Consider the following 18,689-nt stretch of genomic DNA (forward strand, 5'->3'; position numbering starts at 1 on the left):
TGACCCCCAACCACAGGCAACACAATGGGAGGAGGGGAAGAAACAGGGTCATGAACCCCCCCCCCACTGATTTCTGCCTTCCATTTGGCCCTGCTCCCTGATGTGCGGCTGTAGCAGGGCAGAGCAGTGGTCTGTCTCCTTGGCTAGCTGCTGGCCTGTTTGTGGAGTCAATGGCTGTCAGGCAGCCCCTTCTAATGGTAGGGGGAAATCTCTCTTCCACAGTAACGCTGCAATTTTTGCTTGTGCCACCCTCCTCCCAACCGATAGACTGGGTGGCCCACTGAGGTGAGTCTGGGGGTGGAGGTGGTGCTCCCTCCCTCCCTGAGCCCTGCTGTGCAGGGCTGAAGCCAAAGTCCAAGCCCCACCACCAAGGGCTGAAACCCTGAGGAGGCCGTGGACCACCAGCTGAGAACCCAGTGACTAAAGATATGTTCAGAGGGCAACATTTGAGTCAGGATCTGGATTCAGAACACCCCAAAATTCAAGGGTGCTTGGATGTAGGGTTTTTTGAAATGCTGACATTTGGAAATTTCCTTTTGCCTAGAATCGGCAGACAAAGTCACAATTTTGAAATTTACTGCAAAAAGGATAATTTCCAAGTTTTGGAAACATCAAAACAACCTTACTGAAACATTTGTAATATAATATCAACATTGAAATGATAAAACTGAAATGAAAATGTTGCACCCTTACCAAAAGAACTTTCAGATAGAGAGAGTAGGAAGAACTTCCCTTCAGCAGTGAATGGATGTCCTGTTTTGGCACATCTAAGGCATCCCAAGCGAAGACATTTTCAGCCATATTTAGCTTTGTTATTTTACAGAACCCCTATATTATGCGTCTCATCGAATTTAGCTTTTGTTTAGTTCCTGTTGTGACAATATGTCTCCCTTGTCTCCTGGCTAGACTCGATGTAAGACAGACTTGTGACAAAGGAAGTGGTTTCCCCAGCAGTGGGAAATCTATTTTTACAGTGCAAAACAACTCAAACAAGATAAATGTCCTTCAGATCCCATAGTGGTCACAAACCCTTGGAACGATTCAACACAACTTGTCCAAAGTTAAAAAATGATAGTGTGTGACTTTTTTATTTGTATTTTTTGACTCACTCCATGAGCTTTTATTGGTGATTTCTGCCAGTATGTGGTTTTCTGCCAAAGTCTCTGGTTATATTGCTCCAGTGTGGACAAGCAAAGAAGACCTATTTAAAGTTTCTTGGAAGCAAATAGATAGAAAAACAACTTACAATTATTTGTTGTTTTTTTATTAAGGGGCTTCTCTGGAGTACTTTGGAATTCACTCTGTCTGCCGTTTACAAAAGTCACCCAAGTGTATTACCCAGTATTAATAGGCATTCCTGAATCAACATATTACAATCATAGGCATATGATTCAGGTGGCTTGAGACTGCCAATATTTGTATTTTGTATTAAATTTAACAAGCCAAACATGACTCTAGCTTATTGCCTTCCTCAATAATATCTGTTTGTTCAGTGCACTGTTCTAATTTGTCTAAAGAAATTAAACACAAAAATTACATTAAACATTAAGGGCCCAATTCAGTAGGGTACTTAAATACAAGTCTAAGCTTACGCTTGGCTTCAATGTGCTTAAGGGCCTTACTGAATCAGGAACTAACGTTGCTACATTAAGGCCAAAACCTGAAAACCTTGCTCATGCAGATAATCCTTACTCATGCATGAGGTCCCATTGATCTCTATTAGATTGTTCACACTAGTAAGGAATACTTGGGTCGCATCAGGCCCTTTAATACTCAAAAATCCAGAAATGAAACCATTACTATTGAATGAACAGCCCTTACTCTGCCCCTTAGGCCATCTTGAGTCAGTTCCTCATCTGGTGTAAATTGGCATTGTCCATTGGTTTCAATGGAATTATGCCCATTTATACCTGCTGACAATCTGGGCCGTGCACTGCTATCTATTCTTTTCTATATTGATCGTCGGCTGTTTCTGAAATAATACATGTTTTTTTCTACAAACTTAGATACTATTTATAGCTAAAATAAGCTCTGGCTATTAAAAGACCTCATCTTCTGCCTAAGATTAGATACCAGTCACACTGAAAACATTCCACATTTAGATCTCCCCTTCCTCAGGACACAGACTAAGGGTATCTACCTCACCACCGCCAACCGAGAGCATCCTCAGAAGCTCTTGATTCAGAAATTACTGGGTGAGGTTCTCTGGCCTGTGTTATGCAGGAAGCCAGACTAAATGACCATCATGGTCCCCTTTTGGCCTTCAAATTGTTCCTCCCCAGCAGAACTCAGAGGAGTGGTGATGGGTAACTGCTTCTCCTCTCCATAGGCCCTCACATGTGGGGTTCCACAGGGATCCATCCAATCCTGCAGATAGACGACCCCTGCATCACCATGGAGAAGTTTTCAAGATAGGGGCCATTGACTGTGGTAGAATGCCTACAGGAAATTATCTCTTGCATGAAGAGCAGCTGGCTCTGGCAGAACCCGGGCAAGACCGAGGTGATGCTGGCTAGAAAAGGAAACACTTCGAAAAGCTGGCTAAGACATTGTCTCCACCTTCCATTTAAGATATATAGCCCACATTCATCACAGTGGTGGGAAGTCTTGGGGTCCTGTTTGACCCCTCACTAAGCTTGGATGAACAAGTAACATCAGTTTCCAAAAATGCCTTCTTTCACCTCCAACTTACTGGGAAACTTTGTCTCTTCTGCGTGGACAAGGACCTGGCCACACTGATCCATGCATTTGCCACCTCCAGGCTGGATTACCATTATTCACTATATCTGAAGCTGCATGTGAAGACGATGCACAGGCTGTCGCTGTGACAGAATGCTGTTGTCCCCTATCTCTGTGGCTTAGACCATCATAAGCACATCAGGCCCATGTTCAAGTCTCTCCACCGGCTCCCAGTCAGTTTCCAATACCAACTTATGGCCTTGGCCCTAATTCTCAAAGCAAGTGATGGATCCCATCAAAGACCAAATTTCAATCTATGACTCATCATAACAGCTGCACGCCTCTGTGACAATGCAGATCACAAACAGCAGGACTGAAGCATGTGAGATCTGGGAATAAAGCATTCTCTGTTGAGGAGATTTGGCTATGGAACAAACTTCCAGAGGTAATCAGGTGAATGCAGAGTTTGACCATCTTTAGAAAATGTTGCAATACCTTCCTCTTTGAGACATCCTGTCTGCCATGAGTGACACTCACAATTCCAGCACTGCTTTTATTCTCTAATCCCTCCCAAACTCAACCGACCTCCCAAAAAACCTCCCCCAACCAGGACTCTGATCCCATAAAACGTGAAGAGCCAGAGACTCGATGAAGCCCACTAGGGATTTTGCTATTGTTATGGAGTTTACCTGAAAGGTGCTCAGATACTTATGGTAATGGGTGGCAGTGTGAAAATCTTAGATGGATATATGGATAAACAGGTGAAATCTATGAAAACTACCAGAAGACCCTGGAAGTGAAAACAACCTCCCTGAAAGAGCCAGGGGCAGGTGAACTAGAAGAATATTGCCACGAACTGCTGATGGAAAGCACTGAATTCCACTGCCCCATTGTGGTTCCCCGGGGAATTATGGAAGAAGCTAGGTGACTAGAGTGCCCACTGCTGCCTTCAGCACTAGAGATCACACAGTGCTGGTTGCCCACACTCACCATCTCATGGGAGTGCATGGGACAGTCCTATGTTGGAACCTCATTCCTATCAGACAGAGCCCAAGGGGACAAGGACACCCCCTGCTTGTCAGACATATCCCTTCCATAAGGAGTCCCACAAGGTTCAATTCTCTCTCCCTTTCTCTTCTAATCTACCCACGACCATTCAGAGAGATCACAAAACACCACTGCCTCAGGTGGCAGGTAACAATTGTGCGTCTCCTCCGATGGCAACTCAGCCTCCATCCTCACCAAGATGTCCCACTGCTTAGAAGAAATTAGCGAGAAGAACATTAAACTTGAGCTCATCCCAGGAAAGCTACAAGTGATGGAGATAGTCATCACTATTATAACAAGAATGGGATTTCCCTCCTCCCAGATATCATTCATCTTTCTAGAATGACCTGAAAAATCAGGTAGTTTAAATGGAAGGTTTAAAAATATACTTCACACCCAGAGTTCCCAGAAGGGCAGCTTCACGCAATGCAGGGCTAAGAAATAAGCCAAATGATAGCACTCCTCCCAACAGCAAGTATGTTAGCTATGCAAGTAAATAACAAGTGTCAACAGCTCTACCAGAACACGATTCAAATATATGTGGGAAACACCTCTCAAGGGAAAGACAGCAATAAGAAATAAACAAGTAAGAAAATTCCCAAATTATAGCTCTAGTGTATCTGTGTCATTAGTCTTCACACCAGGGCTGTACTGCTGTCATTATTACTGTTGCATTCACATAGCTTGTGTAGTCAGTATTAAAGAAGGAACGGAAGAATGAAAGGAAGAAAGAAAGAGAGAAAATCTCTGTCACTGTTGACCAATGATACTTGGCAGTGCCTTGGAACCAAGCTGTACCTTGTCAATAGCATACACAATATCCTTTGAAAAAGCAAAAGTGTACATGCTGTTCCTTGGCAAATGAAAATAAGTCACAATAAACAGACAAACAGATTTTGTAGCATGTTTTTGAATGGCCAAGAAAATACAGTTTATACTTTTTCGGGTCACCTACAGTTTACTGTGCAGGATCGATCATTTTCTAGTATGTAGGCTCTCACAATACACATGAGAAAAGAACCTCTTTGCAAACAGAAAAAACTTGACAGCAAAAAGGGGGTGAAAAAGCTTCTTGTTTCCTTTCTGCATTGCAAAAAAACCCAACCCAACAACCCAAACTTTTCTGCAGCAGTTGGTCAGGAGAGATTTCTCAGGATTAAAAAGGAAACAAAATCCATTTGTTGGATCCCTGTCTTTCAGCAAGTTACGGCCAGATAGAGAGCATTTTAGAACCCAGGTGTGGGTCTTCAAACATCCAATGTTTGACTAAAGATCAATGTCATTTTATAGAATCTCGTTAGCATGACAAAAACTCCCTGTCAAAATTCACCTATTTCTGGCACTGGTTAGGCAAGAGGGTAGTTGAGACTTCTGCTTTCCTGCTAAACTTTCTTCATTTTATGGTTACCTTAGACTCCCAGTCCATCCTGATCTGGTTTGTCTATTTCTTGCATTCTCTCTCTCATGTAGATGGTGAGCTGTCCATGGCATGGAATGTCTTCTCTGTTATATGCCTGTTCAGCACCTACTACAACGATCCTTCTCTGGGGTTCCTATGTGTGCTGCAGTGACATAAATACATTAAATAATAATAGAAATTAGCAGTGGAAAGGACCTACTTATTTTCAACTCTGCTCAGCTGCACATTTTATACCACAGAGCACTAGGATGACAGGTGCTAAGACACTGCATAAGAATTCAAGGCTCTTATCCTGAGTCACCCTAATGTCAGGTGTTAGAATTGTGCATTACAATGCAGAGATATTTCTGATGACTCATGCTGGGGTGGAGAGGCAGGGTTTTCTGTGCTTCAACACAGAGCATAAGGCAGTAATCTACACAAGGGGCCTTTAGCAAAAACTTCCCACCAGTGAGCCCTAGCCTAGACATGGCTGCATCTAAATGTCATGGTGATTAAAATGCCAGAGCCGACCCTTCCTACACTGGAGTTATCAACAATGCAAGTGGACTGCTGGTAGCCATAGTGGGAGTTTTTTTGCTAATATTTTCTAGTGCAGACATAGTCTATGAAGGGCTGGGGTGCCTTTCTGAGGCAGAAGGACTTGGGACAGGTACACTGGGTTCTGCAGTGTTGCTAGTTCTTGTGATAGTTTGTGTTTTGCATAAAGCCCCAGCCCATGGAGTCATGTGATTAAAAAATAATCTTGTCTGTCATTTGAAAAATAAAAGTTTCTAGTGCTCCTGGCTTCAGAGAAAATCTTGTAAATGTAAATCCTAAAGGTCCAAAAACCAGACGGGGAAATGAAAAGAACTCAAAATGTATTCGTTTTTTAAAATCTCATGATTTTGGGGGCCTCGCTCTTAACTTCTGAATGTTTTTGATCAGCAATACTGTGTATTGTCTGCCTGTGTTTAATTTAGGGATGGAGTTGAGGTTCTATGCACCTCCTGGGAACTGCTGAGTATGATCAGTTCCCAGAAGCTTGGTCTTTTTAACAGGCAGACATATACTGACTTCATTATTGTTAATATTGATTATTTGTTCTTTGCCAACAGTGGGTTGAATCCAAAACCCACTGAAGTCAATCAGAAGGTTCCCATTGACTTCAGTATGCTTTGATCAGGATCTGTGAGCTTGGCACAGAATAGAGAGGAAGAAATGAACCTTGCTCCATGAATTTAACAGTTTATGGGCCCAGTCCTCTCTCTGGTAGATCTTTTGAAACAAAACCTTCACTGCCCTTTTGTGTATTCTCTCCCAGGTAATATTTAATCTAAAGGAAGTATATCACCTTCATCACATCATTAAAGCTCTCTGAACCTCTCTTAGGTTTACACTGTCATTCAGTCTTTTCTACTGGCTGGCTATATATCAGATCTAATCCAAAGGAATGTCTTGTTCAACTTCCTCCGCTCTATTTTGTACAAGAGAGATCATTCCTACATTGCTTTAAGCGGAAAGCTGGCAGTAAAGAGTGGTATATTATTGATCAGTCTGAAAAGCTATGGAGAGCTAGATAAAGGAGAGAGACAATTTGCAATTCCGTTGGCCTGTTGCATTGTTTTGTTTAGGAAGGAAATGGCTGGGAAGCTGTTTATTGGCCATTCCGTAGGCCAGCTCTTTGATTTCAGTGTAGCCGCACAATTTACTGCATCAGAGGATCTGGCCCATTTTCTTTATAAGAGATTAAAGGTTCCTTTGGAATTAATAATAATAATTAAAAGTAATATTTTCCTAGCAGATGAATACTGTATTCAAGCAGCAGGAAGTGAGCTGTCCTCTCCCCTCCCTTTCTCTCCATACCATGACTATGGCTTTGTCTTTTCAGGGATTAGAACGAATGACAGCCGTGAGTGTGACCCCCTACTGTTAACAGGCAAATCAAGTGTTTACACCAGTGCATCTTACTCCCACTTAAACCCCAAATAAACGGTCCCTGTGCCAATCATGACTGGATGGAACTGGGACAAATCTCCAGTGGAGTAAGGCCTACTGCATCAATATGACTCCAGCTTCCATGCAAAAAATCCAGTGAAGTGTGTCCCTTTGGTCTATTATCTAGTAAAAAGCTACTCCTGGGGAAAAGGGGAATGGCTTGGAACAAAGTTACATACAGTGGGACAATAAAATAGTGAGCCATGTTCCCCGCTATGACTGACTTCAATAGGGTTTCACCTGAGTAAGTGAGAGCAATGGTTGGCCCATCTTGTTCAGAGTGTGGTGACATTGGCTCTCACTTGGTGCTGTCCTTCCCTCTTGGCTTTCACACTAGGATGCAAGCAATCAACAGCTTGTACAGTTTCACAACCAAAGTCAATGAATGACCTTTGGCTGCCCCCCTACGGAAGTCAGTGTGTATCTGTGGTCTGTTCGGTCTGTCTCGTGTCGATCACATCAAACATTTTAACTTGTCCTGCACTGTGCACAAGTGGGTCTTTTCCACAGAGCACCACCAGCTAGAATGCTGCCAACAATTCTCCCTGAGCTCTTGGGGAGCAGCAGCTAGCATGCCTGCCTCACTTTTCCATGGTCCACAAGGGGGGACACTCGAGGCCCTTCCAACATGCCTTCCTGGGCCCAGAGACGGGCTCATTGCTGAAACTTCAGTGCTATTGCTGAGTCTGCTGACACCAGCCCCTCCAGGCCATTTATCTGTGTCAGTCCTAAGTAGGCAGAAAGGCCCAGATCCTCAATGGTACTTGGGCATCTAAGTCCCATTGATTTCAATTGGAGTAAGGCACCTAAATGCCATTGAGTACCTGGCCAAAGTCCTAGAAACCTTTGTTTGGCCAGCCCAGTTTATTTCCCATTATATTCTCGATCTAATGCTCCTTCCAGGGACCTTCATTTTTTTCTTGTTAGCAGTCAAAGCTAAAGCAAGTTGCAGATCGCACTAATTATTCCATTTTAAGACTAACAAACTCACCTCTAAATATATCTGTAACTTCCTCCATATTTATCGGGCTTGAATCACAGCACTTGATGTGAAAGATGCAATCTGAAGTAATTACTTGTTTTGTTGCCAAGATATAAGGTATCAGTAAACTATCTTCATTACAAGGTTAAGAAACTAAATATAACTGTGAGCACAGGTTTTAATTGAATGGACAGTAGTTTCACACAAGGGCAAGAGATGGTTACAGATTGCCTAAAGCACACAATGAGGCCTTATCGACCTGAGAGAAGTTTCATGGATTCTAAGGCTAGAAGGGACCATTGTGATCATTAAGCCTGACCTACTGTATAACACAGGCCAAAGAACTTCCCCAAAATAATTCCTACAGCAGATATTTTAGAAAAACATCCAATCTGGATTTAAACATCATCAGTGATGGAAAATCCACTATTACCCTGGATAAATTGTTCCAATTGTTAATTACTCACACCATTAAAAATGTACATCTTATTTCCAGACTGGGTTTGTCTACCTTCAACTTCTGCCATTGGATTGTGTTACACTTTTCTCTGCTAGACTGAAGAGCCCATTATTAAATATTTGTTCCCCATGTAGGTACTTACAGACAGTAAACCCTTAACCTTCTCTTTCTTCAGCTAAATAGATTTTTCTCCTTGAGTCTACTATTATAAGGCATGTTTTCTAATCTTTTAATCATTCTCGTGGCCCTTCTCTGAACCGTCTCCAATTTATTAACATCCTTCTTGAATTGTGAGCACTAACTTAGAGAAGTTAGTCCAAGTGGACACCAATTATTACACCACTTGTCCAAATTCATTGAAAAACACTTTGCATCCACACACACAAGTACTTCAGGCAGGTGGTTAGGACTCAGATTTAGCTAACCCTGGAGTTCTCCAACTTGTTTACAGTCTGAACTACCTCATAGTGATCTGGACAGAGATTAGCTAATGGACACCTGTCCTTCTCATTCACGGTCACACAACAGCCCTGATGCAACTACAGCAGTTGCTTACAGGGAAAACACATAGTTATTTTAAGAAAGTATTTGTTAGGGGAGATTTTCAAAGGATAGCTAGGCGTTCAATTCCCATTGGACGCCAGTGGAAGTTGGGTACCTAGCTCTCATATGTGTCTCTGAAAATCTTCTCCTTAAAGTATCTTGAACTTCTTATAAGGTGATTTAGCAGCTAGAAACAAGAAGCCAGCACCATATAACCTACCACCTCTTTATGGACCCCCACGTAAGTGCTCCATGGACCACAGTTTGAAAACCACTAAGGCAATAGGAACTATATCTACCTCCATGTTAGTAGAGCACCTAACCCCACAGGGTCCCAATTCCTAGATAAATAGGAATAGATAAATATTAAATAATAAGGCTATTGATAGACAGATATATACATGCATATGATCTATACCTATATTGATGTTACATAGAAAGTTGGCAAGATGTTAAGGGTATGTGTGTAGGCACAGATTCACACATAACACACCCCTCAACATCTGTGACTACATTTTTCTTCTAATATGGATTTTTCATTCACTTCAAACACAAATTTTGGGCTGGATCTTCTAGAGTACTGAGTGTCCCCCATTCCCAGTGACTTCAGTGGGAGTTGTGGGAACTCAGCACCTTCCAGAGGGGACTCTGCACCTTCCAGGATCTGGTCCACTATTAACAATATTTATTTTCAAGTACAGATACATACTAATCTTTTTTCTGAAGCCTGGTTGAGCACAATCCTCTCAAAAGTAAATAAGTGCGTTTCATGCTACAGTTACAACACCTGGTCCCAGTTAATCACCAGTTACATGCATTGCTCCATCATCCGTCACTGGATCATCAACCAAGGGGCTGCCTATGACGCTGCTTTGTTCTGCATAGTATGTAATTGGCCAAAATGGAATGCATAAGCACTTTCCCGGAGTGCGTCAAATAGGACAAGCCATAAACTAGGCGAGATTTATGAAAACGTGCAGGAATGAATTACAGATTTCAAGCAGACAAACTGACTCCTAGTTCCTGCTTATATAATTGTCACCATCAGGACATAAAGCAGCAGAAAGAGGTTAATAACACTCAGTGTTCATTCGGATTAAGTCAAAGCATTGAAAAATCAGGGTTGAGGAATGGGAATGGCGGTGTAAGCTAAATAATTTACTGTTCAGTACCAGCTGCAGTGTGCTGTGTAATAGGCATATATGAAACATCCTCAAGAGAATGTATGTTCTAAATATTAGCAGTGACCTACTAAATTGCACTTCTAATCTTCACAATAATTGTCAGTCCGTGTTTCTTCAAAAACACTTAATTTACAGGAAACGGGAACCTGCTTTCACTTTGGGTTTTAAGGAGGAAGTTGCACATTTTGCTCATTTTAAATCAATACCACTCTGCATGTCACCTGGCGATTCTCAGCACTTTTCAATTATTTTCTTTCTTTGTCTTTTGGTTGCAGCCACCAGATAACTCCATGTTTTGAGGGCATCTGGATTAAGCCATTTTGTCAAACAAAATTAATCAATAGCTGTATTAGAATAAGATCCTGGGCCAGATCCTCGGGGATGATGTAAATTGGCATAGCCTTTTGACTTCCAGTGGAGCTACCTGGTTACAAAATCTGATCCCATTTTTGATAACTATAACTGCATTACAGAAGTCAGAGGGAAGGTCTGCAAAGCACAGAACATTTGGGGCTTTGAAACCTGGGAAGGGAATGAAAGGCAAATTGAAGTTGTATGATGATAAGCAGCTTAGCTTTGCTAAAATGCTCTGGGAATTATTTTGGGGAAGTCCTATGGCCTGTGTTATACAGGAAGTCAGACCACGGTGGGACCCGTCTGGCCTTGAAATCTATGAAAATTGTCAGTTGTGAAATAACGAACACTGACATTTAAGTTCCCATCAGTAGGTTTCAGACATAACATCTTGGTCTGAATGAAGGCAGTTTACACTTCCCTTAGAAACAAACAAATTTATTTGGGCGTAAGCTTTCATGGGCTAGAACCCACTTCATCAGATGCAGGGAGTGGAAGATACAGTACCAGGTATATTTACATAGTACATGAAAAGATGGGAGTTGCCTTACCAAGCGTTCCCTTTGAGTTATTGTTTCAGGCTGATTGAAAGCAGTGCTGTATTGGTTTAAACCAGGTTTACACTGGGAGGTTTATTCATAAACATAAGGGCTACAAATGTAATTTTTTTTAATACAAATTTAGATTCAGCATCAAAGGGTGAATTTTGCAGCAAGTTCCATAGCCACAGTATCGCAGAGGACACAGGACCTTGATTATGACATTATTATGGTACTGGGACTAGTAAAAGTACAGTCAGATCCTAATGTCTACAAAGGTCTGGAGACTTCTGATTTGGGGTTCTGATTTACGTCATTTCCATCCAATATGTTCCATTGTTTGAGAAGAAACTGCTGATTGAGACACAGAGGCTAGAGTTTTGGAACCGATTTTATTTATTTACATACATTTCCATAGAAACTAGACTGGTGAGTCCTTTTCTACCAGATGTGAGGTTTCATGGCTAATTAGTTTATAAAAATGACATATTTTCTAACATGACATCTGGGCAGCTAAGATTTAAAATGCTAGCTAAAATGCTGCCTCTAGCTAGAACATGGAAAATATCAATAATAATTCCTAGCTTTTCAAGTCCGCACACCTCAAAAATCTTTACACAGAAGAGGCAAGTATCATTATTCCCAATCTACCTACTGCGAAACTAAGGCATACAGAGGAAGTGCAGATAACACAGCAGATCAGAATCCATGTCTCCTCAGTCCCATCCTTACCCACTAGGCTACACTGCCCCTCTACAGACAACACCCTTCTTATCCAGAAAAGATCATTAGCATGTAATAAAGTTCAGAACTGGACTAGCAGTAGAAGGTGAGGGAACAGGAGGCAAAAATGTCTTAAAGCCAGCTTTGCATCCCCATCTCCTGAACTGTGCTGGATGGAGCCTAAGATCTGAACCCTGGTCCCATTTTTAGACTCAGATTTACAACCCAAACATAGCTCTCCCTTTTGTTACTGACAGTGAGTTAAAATGGAAATGCTGAATCATGAAGACACAATTATAAGTAAAACCATCAGCTGCCAACTGTGAGCTTTCCGCCCTACTTTTCAGCACATTTATCTGGCCACAGTTTGTTCCTTACCTTTTGAGAAACAGAATCAGTCCTGTTTTGTTAACGAAAAGAAAGGTGGGGGAGGTGTTGGGGATTTTGAGTCAAGAAAGGGTTGTGGGTGGAACTTTATGCATATTGAAATCTTTAAAACAGTTTATTTCAAATGTTTTCTTTTCTATCTCTGTAAATCTTAATGGTCTGTGCACATTAGCTTATTTTGCTTCCTGGCTCATGTTTGTCTAAGTGGGGAACTATATCCCAGAGATGGCATATACAGTGAAAAGTGCAAGGTCAGGCATTTAAGGGGGGAGGGATAGCTCAGTGGTTTGAGCATTAGCCTGCTAAACCCAGGATTGTGAGTTCAATCCTTGAGGGGGCCACTTAGGGATCTGGGGCAAAATCAGTACTTGGTCCTGCTAATGAAGGCAGGGGGCTGGACTCTATGACCTTGCAAGGTCCCTTCCAGTTCTAGGAGATAGGATATCTCTATTAATTAATTTAATTTAAAAAAAATTAAGGCCTACAGAAAAAATGCAAATTTTCATTGACTAGGCCTAATTAAACCCATGAGGGTTTGGAACTATGAGTGGCACATTTCCTCTAAAGAATACATGTAATATGCTCACTGGAGATGGACTTACCTCTTTTTCTGTTCTGATGTCAATGGTAATTGGGACAAAATACAACATGGTTTTCCAAAAGGTAGATCATGCCAAACCAACCTGATCTCCTTCTTTGAGAAGATAACAGACTTTTTAGACAAAGGAAAAGCAGTGGATCTAATTTACCTCGATTTCAGTAAGGCATTTGATATGGTTCCAAATGGGGAATTATTAGTTAAATTGGAAAAGATGGGGATCAATATGAAAATTGAAAGGTGGATAAGGAACTGGTTAAAGGGGAGACTACAACGGGTCACACTGAAAGGTGAACTGTCAGGCTGGAGGGAGGTTACTAGTGGAGTTCCTCAGAGATCGGTTTTGGGACCAATCTTATTTAATCTTTTTATTACTGACCTTGGCACAAAAAGTGGAAGTGTGCTAATAAAGTTTGCGGATGACACAAAGCTGGGAGGTATTGCCAATACAGAGAAGGACTGGGATATCATACAGGAAGATCTGGATGACCTTGTAAACTGGAGTAATAGTAATAGGATGAAATTTAATAGTGAAAAGGGCAAGATCATGCATTTAGGGATTAATAACAAGAATTTTTGTTATAAGCTTCGGACTTATCAGTTGGAAGTAACAGAGGAGAGAAGGATCTCGGAGTATTGGTTGATCACAGGATGACTATGAGCTGCCAATGTGATATGGCCATGAAAAAAGCTAATGTGGTCTTGGGATGCATGAAGCGAGGTATTTCCAGTAGAGATAAGGAGGTGTTAGTACCGTTATACAAGGCACTGGTGAGACCTCATCTGGAATACTGTGTGCAGTTCTGGTCTCCCATGTTTAAGAAGGATGAACTCAAACTGGAACAGGTACAGAGAAGGGCTAATAGGATGATCCGAGGAATGGAAAACCTGTCTTATGAAAGGAGACTCAAAGAGCTTGGCTTGTTTAGCCTAACCAAAAGAAGGCTGAGGGGAGATATGATTGCCCTCTATAAATATATCAGAGGGATAAATACCAGGGAGGGAGAGGAATTATTTAAGCTCAGTACCAATGTGGACACAAGAACAAATGGATATAAACTGGCCATCAGGAAGTTTAGACTTGAAATTAGATAAAGGTTTCTAACCATCAGAGGAGTGAAGTTCTGGAACAGCCTTCCAAGGGGAGCAGTGGGGGCAAAAGACATATCTGGGGGCAAAAGAAATCGATCTCTCGGGGATCGAATTATCGCGTCTCGTCGGGACGCAACATTTGATCCCCGAATCGACGCTTGTACTCCACCAGGGGAGGTAGGAGTAAGCGCCGCCGATGGGGGAGCTGCAGAGGTCAATTTGCCACCGTCCGCACAGCGGGGTAAGTCGGCTCCGATACGTCGAATTCAGCTACGCTATTCGTGTAGCTGAATTTGCGTATCTTAAATCGACACCTCCCCCCGCCTCCCTGTAGTGAGGACGTAGCCTAAGCTTGATAAGTTTATGGAGGGGATGGTGTGATGGGATAGCCTAATTTTGGCAACTAATTGATCTTTGCCTATTAGCGGTAAATATGCCCAATGGCCTGGGATGGGATGTTAGATGGGCTGGGATCTGAGTTACTACAGAGAATTCTTTCCTGGGTGTCTGGCTGGTGAGTCTTGCTCACGTGCTCAGGATTTAGCTGATTGCCATATTTGGGGTCGGGAAGGAATTTTCCTCCAGGGCAGATTGGCAGAGGCCATGGGGGGTTTTCGCCTTCCTCTGCAGCATGAGGCATGGGTCACTTGCTGGAGGATTCTCTGCACCTTGAAGTCTTTAAACTATGATTTGAGGACTTCAATGGCTCAGACATAGGTTAGGGGTTTATTACAGGAGTGGGTGGGTGAGATTCTGTGGCCTGCGCTGTGCAGGAAGTCAGACTAGATGATCATAATGGTCCCTTCTGACCTTCTTAAAGTCTGTGACTCTATGTGAGGCGGGCTCTGGCCTTTCACCTGGAATGTACAAAACCGTTCAGGAAGTCCTCGGAGCTGTTCATCGACTTGGTCGAACGCATGAGGCTCTCCAACTGGATCACTTCATGTATTCATACCTGTTACGACCTGGCGGGAGTCCCCCTGCCGCTGATTGTGAGGGCACACTTGACTAGGGCGCAAGCCTCATCGGCCGCCTTTTTAGCCCATGTCCCCATTTGTAGGGCTGCCACATGGTCTTCGGTTCACACGTTCACCTTGCATTATGTGATCGTCTCCCAAACCAGGGAGGATGCCGGGTTCTCCGTCCCGAGAGTTTGTGAACTCCTACCCACCTCCAACAGATATAGTTTGGAATCACCTATTGTGGAATGCACATGAGCAACACATCTCGAAGAAGAAAAGACAGTTACCTTTTCCGTACACCTTTTCTGGTGTTCTTCGAGATGTGTTGCTCATGTCCATTCCACATCCCATCCTCCTTCCCCTCTGTCGGCGTTGTCTGGCAAGAAGGAACTGAGGATGTGGGGAGCATGCAGTGCCCTTATACCATGCCATGCTGGCGCCACTCCAGGCATAGCTAGGGGAAAAACTTCCGGCACCGGTGCACGTGGCGATCACGTGGAATGGACATGAGCAACATATCTTGAAGAAAATGTAACTGTCTTTTCCCTTGTGGTTGAGGTGGTTAACCGCCAGGAGAGGTAGGGACAACCTGGGGCCACCCCCAAAAATAAAGACTCCAGGAGGCTGGATCTTTTTGGATGTAAGGTTTATTCGTCTTCCAGCCTTCAGCTGAGAGTGGCCAACCACCAAGCCCTCCTTGGCCGATATGACTTCAATATGTGGCAAGCCATGGCCAAGTTCGAAGGGTCGCTCCCTGAGGTTTCCAAGAAGGAGTTCCAAGTAATCCTCGATGAGGGCATGACTGTGGCCAGGGTGGTCCTCCAGGTGACGTCAGACGCTGCGGACGCTGCTGCCTGCACCATGACTTCAGCTATCTCCGTGTGGTGAGCCTCTTGGCTGCTCCTCTCTGGGCTATCCACTGAGGCTCCTCAGTCAATGCAGGACTCGCCCTTCGATGGCCGAGCCCTATTTGCAGGGCAAACAGACAGCAAATTGCATGGCCTCAAGAACTCCCGCACTGCTCTAAAATCCCTGGGCCTCTACGTCCCAGCCCCGGCGTGTAAGCAGTTCAAACTGCAGAAGCCGCAGGGCCAGGGGAAGGTTCCACATGTTGACGAACCTCATCGCAGAAGTCTCTGCATTCCCCCTGACTACAGCCAGGGTCTGCCTGCGCCTGCTGGGCCACATGGCAGCAAGCACTTACGTGGTCTGCCATGCCAGGCTCCGGATGCAGCCTCTGCAACAAGGGCTGGGGAGGGTTTATTCCCAGTCCAGAGACCCCCCTGGAAAAGATTGTTGCCATTCCCCAGGTGATACTTACCTCGTTGCAATGGTGGATCGACCGCAGGACAGTCCTGGAGGGGGTTCTGTTCAACAACCCCCCTCACTCCATCGAGTTGGTGTCAGATGCCTTGGACCTCGGCTGGGGGACACATCTCTGCAACCTCCAGACACAGGGGATGTGGTCCCCGGAGTAGGCGAAATTGCATATAAAAGTCAAAGACCTCCGAGCAGTCCGACTGGTGTGAGGAGCCTTCCTGCCCCACCTGTTGGGCAAGGTGGTACGAGTCCTGATGGACAACCCAGCCTCGATGTTCTACATCAACAGGCAAGGGGGAGCCTGCTTGTCGGCTCTCTGTCAGGAGGCGCTCCATCTGTGGGACTTCTGCATCAGCCACAAAATCCACCTGAAACTTGTCACCTTTCTGATGTCAGAAATACGCTGGCAGATCAGCTCAGCAGGGACTTCTCCTCTCACCACGAGTGGTCGCTCCATCCAGAGGTAGCCTGCATGATCTCCCAAAGGTGAGGAACTCCCCAAGTGGACCTGTTCGCTACCAGACAGAACAGAAAATGCCACCAGTTTTGTTATCGACAAGGTCTGAGCAAGATGCCTTCCTTCTGTGGTGGTCAGGGAGCCTGATATATGCGTTCCCTCCGATTCCACTCATCGGCAGGGTCCTGGCAAAGATCAAGAGAGATTGAGCGCAGGTGGTCGTGATCGCCCTGGTGTGGCCTCGCCAACATTGGTTAGGCACGCTCATGAGCTTGTCAGCAGCCTGCTGTCACAGGACCACGGCCTGCTCCTACACCCCAACCTCAGGTCCTGCCACTTCTCGGCGTGGATGCTGCGTGGCTGAACCCGGAGGAGCGGACCTGTTCAGAAGGAGTCCAACAGGTCCTCCTGGGGAATAGGAAGGCCTCAACTAGACTGACTTACCTGGCCAAATGGACGAGGTTTTCCCGCTGGGTGTCCGAGTGTGGCATCTTTCCCTTACGTTCTTCCATACAGGCTGTCCTGGACTACCTGCTCTATTTGAGGAACCAGGGCCTGGCACACTCTTCCATTAGAGTGCATCTAGCGGCCATCTCCGCTTTTCACTCGCTGATCCAAGGACAGACGGTGTTCTCCATGACACGATGGTCAGATTCTTGAGAGGGCTGGAGAGACTCGTCCCGCAGTGGGATGTTAACTTGGTCCTCTCTAGGCTCACTGGCTTGCCCTTTGAGCCGCTGGGTTCCTGCTTCCATCTGTCATGGAAAGTCGTGTTCCTGGTGGCGGTGACGTCGGCAAGACAAATCTCGGAAATTAAAGCCTTGACCTCAGGCCTGTCGTATACGGTCTTCTACAAAGATAAGGTTCAGTTGCGGCCCCACCTGGCCTTCCTGCCAAAGGTGCTCTCCACCTTCCATATGAACCAGGACATCTTCCTCCCGGTGTTCCGTCCCAAACCGCACAAGACCAGTGAAGAGAGGCGTCTTCACTCCCTGGCCTTGGCTTTCTACTTAGAACATACAAAACCTTTCCGAAAATCGACTCAACCGTTCATCGCTACAGCGGATAGGATGAACGGCCACCTGGTGTCCTCGCAGAGGATTTCTAATTGGATCACCTTGTGCATAAGGACCTGTTACGACCTGGTGGGGGTTCTGCCACTGCCGATTGTCAGAGCCCACTCAATGAGAGTGCAGGCATCTATGGATATTGCTGTTTCCTGAATCCTAACAAACAAAGTAGTCCAATTGGGGATTGTGACAGGATGGATCACAGAAACCCCCTTGGGAGCTGCCACCTAATGTACCAAGACTACCACTGCTTCTGTCTTCCCTGCCAGCTCAGGACTCCAGCACCCTGTCTTACTGAGCCAGACACTCCCGTCTGCTCCAACACAGACCCAGGGTCTGAATTACTTGCCCCAAAGCTGCAGGTTTACCTGAAAACAGCTCACAGAAGTGTGCTTGTCTTTAGCACTCAGGCCTTGGCTACACTGGCGCTGTACAGTGCTGCAACTTGCTGCGCTCAGGGGTGTGAAAACGCCTCCCCCCGAGCACAGCGCTGTAAAGCGCCAGTGTAATCAGCACCTGCAGCGCGACTACACTCACGCTTTACAGCGCTGCTGCGGCAGCACTGTGAATTGCCAAGTGTAGCCAAGGCCTCAGATGCCCAACTCCCAATGGGGTCTAAACCCAAATAAATCCATTTTACCCTGTATAAAGCTCATACAGGGTAAACTCATAAATTGTTCGCCCTCTATAACACTGATAGAGAGATATGCACAGTTCTTTGCTCCTCCAGGTATTAATACATACTCTGAGTTATTTAATAAGTAAAAAGTGATTTTATTAAATACAGAAAGTAGGATTTAAGTGGTTCCAAGTAGTAACAGACAGAACAAAGTAAGTCACTAAACAAAATAAAATAAAACACGCAAATCTATGTCTAATCAAACTGAATACAGAT

The sequence above is a fragment of the Chrysemys picta genome, chromosome 5 (genome assembly GCF_011386835.1).
Source record: "Chrysemys picta bellii isolate R12L10 chromosome 5, ASM1138683v2, whole genome shotgun sequence".
NCBI classification, from domain to species: Eukaryota; Metazoa; Chordata; order Testudines; family Emydidae; genus Chrysemys; species Chrysemys picta.